We start from the raw sequence: 10473 nt of genomic DNA, 5'->3' as shown, positions 1-10473 counted from the left end.
ACGGCTAACACAAACATCACAGGCTTGTTTCAGTCAAGCTACCGTACTTTAAAAACAAAGTAAACTCTGGAAGTTTTTCTTGATGATACAAAGTGCATCAGGCTGAGGTCCAGCATGTCATTCCTTGAGGTTGCCAAGCCGCTCAGCCAAGATCCAACAATGTTCAGTCAGGTCATCAGCATGGTTTCTTTTTTTATTGAGATGTTTTGGCCTTCATCCAAAGGACTACATCAGTTCGAGGAGACACAAACAATCTGGAGTCCCACAAGCACCAACTCCCATAGTGGAAAAAAAATGGTTTGCTGATGATAAGATGGTTTCTGAGGCCTGCTCTCTCCCCCGTCTACTCCTCTAAGGCAGCCATAAAATAGTTCAAAACACCAAAGTTCATGCTCAGTAATCCAGGTACAAATCCCACAATGTTCAGTCAGGTCATCTGGGCCCTTTCTTTTTTGCTGATACGTTTCGTCCTTCATCCAAAGGCCTTCTTCAGCCAGACTGAACATTGTTGGATTTGTACTTGGATTATTGAGCATGAACTCTGGTACTCAGCCAAGATATTTCCTTGAACACCCATGGGAGTAAACAAATTATATTTCCACTGCCTGGATGTGTTTTGTTTAACGAACCCTGCAGGGTTTAGCATACTGTAGATGGAAGCCTATGAGGAGGCATGTTGTAATCCAACCCTGATCAAATCAGTGGCTGGAAACGTGAGTGTGTGTGAAGAATCTTGTTTTCTCAAATATCCTTGGTTGACAAGATAATTACAGGGCTCTGTGAAGAGCCGCACAACTTGATAAGCACAGAGCTTTCATTTATTCTGTTGTACCTCACTGAAGTGCCTTTCCTTTCTACTAGAAAAACAATGTTGTTCCACCTCCATCTTCTTAATGCAAGCAACTCCATGCCACTTGCACTCTTTATTAAACAATTAGGCTACGTAGGCTTGACTGAAAGCAAACACTCACCGATATGTTGTTGGAGAGTGGGTCGTATTGATGGATCAGAATAAAAAACATGTTCCAGTTCAATATCACTCCATTAGGAATATATATGAGGAAACCTTTAGCCGTACATCAGCAGCATTAACTCTTGTTTCATCTTTTAACTTTATTAACCATTCAAGTTCCTTAGTGGGAAATCAACGGCCTTATTTAACTGCTTAAAAATACTACTTTTTATTTATTCTACTAAAAACTAGTCAGTATTTTAGCGCTATCTCAGCCTGAAATAAAAATGTCAAATTTAGATAATGTTTTTTTGAATTTGAACTCTTTAAAGTTTTCTTTAAACAAAATGTTCGCATTTCAGTATTTTAAAAATTTACAAAAAAAATAATAAATTATGGCAATTTTCCAAAAGGAAAAGATGGCCCAGTACACCAGTACACCAGTACACACAAAATAATCTTTTAACAACATTTTAAAAATTCCATTCTGGAGTTTTAAGAAGACCCTCCTACCCCGTGGACACTTTAGATCCAGTAGCTGAAAATGAGGCCTTGTTTACGGTCAAACTTACTCGTGGCTCCGTCTTCAGATATGGAGGGTTTTTATTTATTTATTTTTATTTATTTATTTATTTATTATTGTTACTAATTTCTAAATAGTTTTTCCACTTGTACTTTTTGCTTGAACTGGATATACTAGCGAGCTTCAGAAGCATGGTGCACTGCACCTACTAATGCCTTGGGGTTAACTAACTGCTGTCAGCCGTTCTGAGCCGTGGAATGTCCGATTCTGCAGCCTGCACGCATGTGAAACAGCTTTTTAGTACTAAATGTTTATTGTGCACACTAGAAGTGAGATTTTGCTCTTTACATCCAAACTAAAACAATTTTGTCAGATGAGAGGAGAGGCAGGACTCTACAGAGACATCTAGCCAGGATGTGCATTTTCTGGGGTTACCGGTAGTTAGAGTGTTTCACACCAGATAATTCGGTAGACTCGGTTGGATTGGGGATCAAAATTCAGAACAATTCTTTACATTTTCTGCTGGTGCGTTTCACATTCACACTGCACAGAGTCTATCGAGCCAACCTGTTCCCCCCCTCGCCTGTGGTGGCACTGCACCAAGAAGTACTGAAGGAAACAACACAAAAACCTCTGAAGAAGACACTTCTTTTTCTTTTTCTTCTGGAAATCAAAACAAAAATGGAGTGGCGTCAAATTTTTGCAGTTTTAGGATTTTTGTTTTGTCTGTGGCTCATGTACCAAACAAACATTTTTCAACAATGGATTCAGCATGAGCAGAAGATGAGGCAGAAGACCGTGGAGAATGTTGTTTTTCAGAGACGGCTCCGTATGAGGTAAGAGAAATGCACGTTTGTTTGCCCTGCGCTGTAGTCCACTTCCTGCTTTTGGAACGGTCGACAGTCCGCTTGCATTCACACTGCATTCGAACCGCGCTAGAGTTCACGTCAACCGGACCGAGACCTAGGTATTTAGGTTGTTTTCACATCTGATAGTCCAGTAGACTCGGTTCGGTTGGGGACCAATATTCATGACCTTTTGTTTACATTTGAGCTGGTGCGTTTGCATTCACACTGCACTGTGCAGTCGAGCCAACCTGTTGAACCAACCTATTCCCCCGCTCGCCTGTGGGGGCGCTGCACCAAGAACTACTGAAAGAAACAACACAAAAACCTCTGAAGACACGTCTTCTTCTTCTTCTGGAAATAAAAACAAAAACGGAGTGGCATCAAGTTTTAGCAGTTTTAGGAGTTATATTTTGTCATTTTTCAAAAATGGACTCAGCGTGAGCAGAAGATGAGACAGAAGACCATGGAGAATATTGTTTTTCACACAAGGCAGCTGACGGCTCCATAAGAGGTAAGAGAAATGTGTGTTTGTTTGCCCTGCGCTGTACTCCACTTCTTGCTTGTGGAGCAGTGCCCGGTCTGTTTAAATTCACACTGTACTCGAACCGCGCTGGAGTTCTCTGGCCCAGGCTAAAACCTAGGTCTCGGTCCGGTAGAAAAGTTCGCTGGCGCATTCACACCTCCCCAAACGAATGGGACTTCCTGAGAAAACGAGCTAGAGTTCGATTAAAGTGGACTAAACAGGGCTGGTGTGAATGCACCCTTAGACGGACCAAAGTTCGCGTTTTTGGTCCGCATCAGAGTTCAATTGCGCATTCACATCTTCCCAAACGAACTGGACTTTCTAGGCAAAAGGACTAGAGTTTGCGTTTATTGAGCACACTACAAGTGAGATTTTGCTCTTTACATCCAAACTAAAACAATTTTGTCAGATGAGAGGAGAGGCGGGAATCTGCAGAGACATCTGGCCAGGATGTGCATTTTCTGGGGTTACCAGTAGTTACAGGTCAATAGATTTTTTACAAAGACTTTCAAATATAAAAGAAGAGCACCACCTAAAGAGCTAATATGAAATCAAAAGTATATGGATAGAGGTAAAAAGAAAAAACATTATGAAGAAGATTGCTTTATTTTATGATATACTAAATATGGCATTAAGGGTTGTATTTATAGTGTATTCTAATGGGGCCAATTTTTCCCCTTGGGAACACGAGAGTGCAGTAAAGTTACTGTGAAGTTATGAGAGCATTTAAAAAATCCTGGCAAAATCTAAAAAATAAAGTAGCATTTTTAGGATTTGTCAGAAAAAAAATCATGTTTAGTGATGGCACCAAAACAAATTAATAAATAAAAACATGGACAAAAATAAATGTGTGGCTGATTTTTCCCCAAAAGACAATACAAGGGTTGAATGAATGATCACAGGCCCTTCTTGTGAATTTGTGACAGGAGCTCTGACAGTAATCAGTGAGCAGAAATGGGAAGCAGAGCCTGAAACAGTCAGCAGCACGAAGGGGACAGAAGTCAAGAGATGAAAGGAAACAAATTACCACATGAGGAAAGACATTCTGAGGTCATGGGGTGTATTCACTCTCCATTAACTGTGGATTCTGCCTCTCCCTGAGGCTTGATGGTGTAACCCAGCAGCATACAAACAACCCCCACCATCTAAACCCCTCGCTTCCCAACTGGGGATTCCTTGGTAGTAGCGGCGTCAAGAGGGGTAATAATCAGGGTGGAGGGGTGGGGGCGTTCAGGAGTTCTTTGTCCATCTCTGTGCTCTTCTCTCTCCTTCTGTTCCAGACTCGTGCACCATCTGTAGTACACAGCAAGTCTTTTAATCCACCTGCTGGCCGCCTGCAGCTCCCACAGGACGAGGCCCGTTAGGCAGACGAGATCTCCATCAAGGATCCTCTTGGCTGCATCCTCATGCCCCTCATCTGCAATTTATTCATTCGGTGTTGAAAGTGCACATCTTCCAGCAGGATCGACCCTAATAGAGATCCCGCTGAGTGGTAAAGCAAATATCAATTTGAGCGCTCGCTCTCTCACCTGGGAGATGCTATCAAGTGAGTATGAGCAGGAAATATTTGATGCACGTTGATGCAAACGCATTAAATGCTAAAGGAGACGTGTACGCCATAATCCACTGGGCTCAGTTTTATTAGCCCCTGTCGTGGAGGCAAAAGAGGGACTTGGAAATACCCTCAAATATCAAAATAAATATATTCCTCAAATATAATTTGAGAAAAAATGTACTTTCTAGTTTTTAAATTTCTTGAAAGTGTCACGATCAGCATGGTGAACCCAAACGCAGACAGACACGGGGGACTCGAAGATAAATAATATTCATTATCAACCAAACTCAAAACAAAAAGCTGATGTGGCAGCAAAACTTACATGAGACAGACAAGGAAGAGAACGTGACAAGCTGTGGGGAGCATAATCTACAGACAACATGAAAACACAGAGATGCAGAAATTAAAGGGACACTAATGAGACACAATGACGAACACCTGGGGAAGACTATGAGGAACCTGTGATTGTGGCAGGGGCTGACTATATGAGGAAAGAAACACTGGGGAAACAGACTCGGAGAACTAACACACAGATATGACAGAAAGTATAGTTTCCTCAAATGATTGGGGTGACTAAAGATTAATCTATGGGATCCACCCACTGACTCCACCATTGACCAACCCCTTGTTCCACTATAGCACCTAGTGGTTGATAAAATTGCTCCCTCCACTCACCAGGATCTGTCACTCTGTGCTGCCTCAGACAAGCAAAAAATAAATAAATAAAATAATTAAAACCTCCTTCTGTTCTTCTCTAAAGTGTAACTTCTACCCACTTGGATATTTTGCACCAAAACCATTAAGGTTTACTGTACTTGCATTCCATGTTCAATTCCAGTAAAAAAGAAAGCAGTCATCTCGAAAACAACAAACGTTTACTATTCAAATCACTCAACGACGGCGAACACTGGCATACCGGTTGGTAAAATGGGAAAGGAACATGAAAAATATGATGAACTGGGTTAATGAAGCGTGCCGTGCAGCACAAATGGCCGCAACATCTGTCAGAAATGTTCTATAGTCTCAAGTCAAGCTGTTCACCACAACCAGACGTCCTATTTACAGATGAAGGTATAGCAAGTGAGCCTTCCAGGATCAACCCGCCTACTGTTTGAACCACGCAGACTGTTCTGTGTGACGCTTGGCATGAAGGTTTGGGCCAGTCTGCATCGTTTAAGCTTCCTTTAGTGGGGGAGTTGTTTGAAGGTGCTTGTTATCTCAGTCAGACATTAACTGGTTCATGTTGAGTGCAAACACTACACTGCCACAGGAACTACACGTCCTCTGACGTGCTTTGTAAAAGAAAGATCCCCTGCTACATTTAATGCTCGAGTTGAACTCTGCTAGGCTTCATTTTGACCTAAACCACTGCCCACAAACTACACGGCACATAAAAGGCTAACGTCTAGGAATGTTTTTTTAGTTCTCGAGCTTAAAATAGTTTAAAAACGCAACTCTGAAATTGCTGACAGAAGTGAACAAACAGAATCACACACTGGAGAGAAGAAGCAGAAACGATAGGATCCAGTCAGTCACTTGATACACAGCTGAACATTATAATACCAAATCAGCAGGACGACCTTTGTATACGTAACTATATCTATCTATAGTTTAAGACTTTTTCTAGGCTCGTTTCCTACCTTGTCAGGACCAGTAGTTCTTATGGGGACCAAAGCCTGGTCCTAGAACTTCATGTCTGGATTGATTTTAGGGCAACTGAGTTTAGGGTTAGGCAAATACTGATAAATTACAGTTTGGGTCGGGGTTAGGCTACAGAAATTAATGAAAGTCCTAATAAGAGTAATGATACTCTTGTATGAGTGTTTGTCTGTTAGCCAAATATCTCATGAACCACTGGGTGGGGTTTAATGACACAAAAGCGTTTATAGCGGTCAGTTTTACAGATGCTGAGCTAAAACCTGGTGTGGTAAAAGACTCATCCACAATGTATACTTTGAGTGGTAACAGAAAGCTAAAATGTAAATAAAACACTGTTACTGATACTCCACTTTGTATCTGAGATTACTTGAATCCATAGTACTGTGCTGTTACAATATTCTGTTATTTTAGCGTCTTGGAGCTGTGTAGAGTGAGTCGACCTTCTTGATGCTCATTTATTAACACAGAGGCACTCACAGTATTTACACTGGTTAATTATTAAATCACTGAAGTCCTGCCTGGTTCTTGTCCTTGAGGAGAGACTGTCAGTCAAGTGCTGAACTTCTAAGGAATGTGTGAGATTTACATTGTTCAAGTCACAGCAACTAAAAAACATAATGTGTACATTTCACATCATTAAACCCAAGGAAGCACAGAGAAATAATTTTCGTTCATCTTGGGTGTTTAAATGTAGCACTCTCATTTAGTGACACAGACCAGTTTTAATGAGTTTTAACATCTTCTTTTTGTAATATTGTTTTTTTTTTGTTACATTTATGTCAGCATATTTTTTTATCTAAATATTATGTCTAAACCTCACAGATGCACTGTTTTTATTACTTTTATTGATCTTAATGTTTTAACAACTGTTTTTATGTGTTTAAATGTTCTTGATTTTATATGTACAGCACTTTGTGGCAGCTGTGGTTGTTTTAAAGGGCTTTATAAATAAAGTATTATTATTATTATTATTATTATGATGACGTGCAGAAATTGAATTTTTTTTTTAACGTGTCAACAGATGCTTAAAATCCTCTATTTTAAGATAACCTATATTTAAGGAATAACTCTGTCTTTTTATAGAGGGGTTCTGCAGAATGAGTTAACTTACCTGTTCTAGGTGAATTCGCTTGAAAAATATAGACTTCAATTCTGACTAAATGGATCATCTAACAGTTAACCAACAATCTATTCATCAACTGCTGCTTGTTCCAGAGTCGGGCTGCAAAGGCATCATCTTGACCAGGAACTAGCTAGCTAATAGATGGTGCAAGCTAAAAGCTAGTTTAAGCTAACGACTACCACGGCGGGTAGTTTGAACAAATGGTCAGGCTAGTTCAAACTTATGGCTCTTGGTCTAACAACTAGTTCAAGCTAATAGCTAGTTTGAACTAATAATGACTAGTATGAGCTAACAGCTAGTTCAAGCAAGGCCAAGCTCAAGGTAGTCTTAAAACAACAACAATCTCAAAAACTTAAAAGCATAAAGGTTTACCTTCATAAAGGTTTACCTTGCGATCTGTTTTGTGTATATGTTTTTTGTTAAGAGCAACAGCAGCTAGCTGTAGCATATCCAGATAGCCTCAGGCCCTATTTACACGGACATGACGGGGGAAAACGTAGTTTTTTTCTGATGTTGATTTGAGGAAAAAATCCACGTTGACACGGACGGATTTTGTGTTTACATGCATCCGCTGCCCCCACACCAAATCTGCTGTAGTTTTCATGCCGGGTCATTAGTTGGCGCTGTGAATTTTGTACATTCACCTAATGTGCATGTGTGCTGCCTTGGACCGCTCCTGTAAGGACTTTCCTCTGAGCTAAAAGCCCAACGACATCTTAACGAGTTAACGCTGGATTTTGGACATGAGTCGACGGATTTGACGCCAATCGGGACCGCCTCGTCTAACAGCTCCACACTGGTCGCTGAGCGGACCAGAAATGACGATGAGGTCGGACTTTTTACTCTGTGATAATCAATAGCCGATTTACAGCAGGTAAATCAATGTTCTTAATAATGTTTGCTTGTGTTTACTTCGATCACACAACAACCGAGTTTTTATTTTTCCTGTGAGGAGAAGCTGTCCTCCCACCAGAGGCGGACCAGTTCCCAACGAGCTTACACCTTGGCCCAAAGCTCTGCAATGCAGGAGGACGTCGAAGCGAGAGCTGTTGGATGAACTAATTATTTAAAATTCCCCTCAGTTCTTTTTTTCCAATCCATTCAATGTTTTTGGCTACATTAAGCAAAAGAGTGACAACCTGTACAAGCCAGATAAACAACATGGCGTCAGTACCCAGGATGACAACAGAGACAAAGAGTACAGTTCATTATTTACAGTTAACGTGTTTTTAATAGTGTGTTCAATTAATGATCTATGTTTGTGTGACATATAGTTTGTGGAGTTGAATAAATAAATAAAAAATAAACCTGATGTCTTCATTTTCAACTTTAATAACATGCAATGTTTTGAATCATTGTTTAAATCACATAACTTGATTTACATAATGTCCTGATAGCTTCATTTATCTCATATAGCTTCATTATATCTTCCACACTAACAGAAATACTGTTTATTATTGTTACTGTTACTATTTAGCACATTTAGTATGTTATAGTCGAGCGCGACGTTTGAAATATACACCTGCCTCGACAGGCTCATTCAATAAATAGCGATATTAGAACTGGATCCAACTGGCGTCTCTTTCCAACACAGATGGTGGTCACAGCAACTACATTCCGGCGTAGATTAACTATGAGACAAAATATATTCCATCAGTTGTAGCTCAGAAAGCAGTGTTATACTCCAGCACCATTGGTGGTGATAGGAATACGCCGTTGGTCTAAGCGTGCGTGAAATATACGCCTGTAGAGCGCAAGTGGTTTAACGCCTCTGTGGGAAATGTTTACATGACACCGGGTGGCCACCTCGAAAACCTCCACTCTGAGAGGTGGGTTGAGAAACCTCCAGATTCAAAGAGGGGGGCTACTAGTGTCGTGTAAATGAACAGCAGAACCGCAGAGAGAAAGGTGCGGTTTCACTCAAAATATACGCAGTGTAAATGGCCCCTAAGACACTTCTTGCAGGAAAAGCATAATCATGGGCTGCAAAACAAATGGCAATATAAATATTTATGAAATAGTATTCACAAAAACAGAGATTTATTTGGTCTGTAATTGTTGTAAATCGACAGTGTTCCAATTTTGTTTTGTCCCGGACCTCTTTGGTTCAATCAGAATTAAACCTTTTTTATGTATTTATTGCAATGTTCAAAGAGCTATCTACAACAGGTAAGATAGTAATTGTTTATAACATTTCCACAGAACCCCAATGAACTATCCCTTTCAGAGAAAATAAACTGAAAGAAAACCCATGTTTCTTCGTGGCATATAAAATTTTTATCACTTGCTTCTTAGCAGCTTTTGTACAGTTTGCTCTCAAGGTGAAAACAACCTGCTAATATTAACAATCCTCTTGGAAGCAGCTCACACTGATATACACTCGTCCTCAGGGGAAGGTTACTGCAAGCAGGGGCATGCTGGGATATGAACCAGAACATCTGCTCAGGATGGTGCTCTGCTCTCCTGTCCCAGTTCACAAGGTGAACTCAATACTGCAGAGATGGTGCTTTTTCACACAAGGAAGCAAAGTGACTGGAGACAAACTGACACAAAAGCACATCACAAACAAACACCCAGGTGTTAGCAGGCATCTCTGCTTTTGTTGATTACATGACAAATGGAGGTCACTCGCTAGACATTATTAATGTGTTAACCCTTGTATAAACCACCAGCAGTTACTCTGTCAAATTATAATTACTTATTCCAAGTGTGATTAAATCAATAGGCATGGCTTTGTTGCTGTGGGAAGTCCTAAAATTCAAAAACAGTTTCAGCTCTTGAAATTCCAGCTGCATGTTTGAGCATGAATTTACTGCTGGCTTGAGGTGAACTTATGGAAACCAAAGCTGCCCAAGCTAATTGTGTTTGTGTTAATTCAGTCATGCCACCGGAATGTTTGCAACACTGACTGTAACACAGTTTGTTTCTCATCTAGATTGAGTCACATGCAGGTGGTTGGTGTGAGGTGTTGAGCTCTGCCACAGCTGAAAGTGTGACTTCCCTTTGACAAACACACCCTTTTGTTCAAGCTACTAAAATGCAGGCTTGAACAGAAAGTGACAGTGCAGCAGCTTTCTCAGTGACGGGATAAGTCCCAGACAAAAAGCAATGGACTACAGGTGCAAAATCCATAAAAACTCAAAGTTAATCCCTGTTGTAACTGGAATAAATGGCATATATAAGATAAGGTAGCCAACAATAATCTTGACAGATATTTGGACTGTTTTGATGCTGATAGAGAGCTGATTATTACCACAAGGTTCTGTAGAACTTTCATTCAAGAGTCCCTT

This window comes from Nematolebias whitei, chromosome 14 (assembly GCF_014905685.2).
Source record: "Nematolebias whitei isolate Nwh7 chromosome 14, NemWhi1, whole genome shotgun sequence".
NCBI classification, from domain to species: Eukaryota; Metazoa; Chordata; class Actinopteri; order Cyprinodontiformes; family Rivulidae; genus Nematolebias; species Nematolebias whitei.
This window is presented reverse-complemented; position numbering follows the sequence as displayed.